General features: G+C 41.6%; 1 non-coding gene across 1 annotated transcript; it reads right to left on the bottom strand.

Annotated features, from left to right (window-relative positions):
* Nucleotides 1-889: 889 nt before the first annotated feature.
* trnac-gca (transfer RNA cysteine (anticodon GCA)) lies at nucleotides 890-961 on the bottom strand. The gene has a single exon. It is a non-coding gene; the product is annotated as a tRNA-Cys (tRNA).
* Between the last annotated feature and the right edge of the window lie 284 nt (nucleotides 962-1,245).

Below are 1,245 nucleotides of genomic sequence, written 5' to 3'. Positions count from 1 at the left end.
CTGTGTGGAGGATCAGTGAGATCTTAGGATCCGTGCCACGCAGGTTGACTGTGCTGGTAAGAAGGCGTGTGGTGTGATGACCTTCATCAACCATGAGACTGAGCTCAAGAGCCATGAGGTAATGTTAAAGCTATATAAGAACTTAGTTAGACCCCACTTGGAGTACTGTGTTCAGTTCTTGTCACGTTACTACAGGAAGGATGTGGATACTATAGAGAGAGTGCAGAGGAGATTTACAAGGATGTTGCCTGGATTAGGGAGCATGCCTTATGAGAATAAGTTGAGTGAGCCTGGCCTTTTCTCCTTGGAGCAGTAGAGGATGAGAGGTGACCTGAAGGAGGTATATAAGACAATGAGAAGCATTGATCGTGTGGCTAGCCAGAGGCTTTTTCCCAGGGCTGAAATGGCTAACATGAGGAGACATAGTTTTAAGCTACTTGGAAGAAGGTACAGAGGGGATGTCAGGGGTAAGTTTTTTTACACAGAGTGGTGAGTGCGTGGAATGGGCTGTCGGCGACAGTGGTGGAGGCGGATACGATAGGTATATACACTCTTTCAATACTCTCTTAGATAGGTACATGGAGCTTAGAAAAATAGAGGGCTATGCGGTAGGGTAACTCTAGGCAGTTTTTAAGAGTAAAAATGGTCGGCACAACATTGTGGGCTGCAGGGCCTGTAATGTGCTGTAGATTTCTATGATTCTATGATTTAACCATTACCTAATCACAGGATAATTTACTATGACTAAGTACGTGTTTAGAAAATGTGGGAGGAAACCTACGTGCTCACCGAAAGGAACATACAAAACTGGTTACCGTAGACATCAGAAATGAAATCTGAAATTAACTGAGCTAACCGCTACACTACCACAGCGGTCCATAAATTTTGAAGGGGGCACCCGGATTTGAACCAGGGACCTCTTGATCTGCAGTCAAATGCTCTAACACTGAGCTATACCCCCATAATAATAGCCAGTAATGTTTGTCAAGGAGAGTGTAAGCATCCACTAGCTATTTTTCCCCACGACTTATTTAATTCTCTTCTTATATATAATTCTTATTGTAATTTACAGTTTTTATTATTATATATTGCAATGTATTGCTGCCGCAAAACAACAAATTTTCACCACGTAAGCTGGTGATAGTAAACCGGATTCTGATTCTGATATGTATATATATGAAATACAGTATTTATTTTTTGTGTGGCTGTATGTTTATTGCTATCTTATATCTGCTCTATGTGCCT

This window comes from Mobula hypostoma, chromosome 3, assembly GCF_963921235.1.
Source record: "Mobula hypostoma chromosome 3, sMobHyp1.1, whole genome shotgun sequence".
Taxonomy (NCBI): domain Eukaryota; kingdom Metazoa; phylum Chordata; class Chondrichthyes; order Myliobatiformes; family Myliobatidae; genus Mobula; species Mobula hypostoma.
Note: the sequence above shows the minus strand (reverse complement) of the source record. Positions and strands in the feature narration are given on the sequence as shown.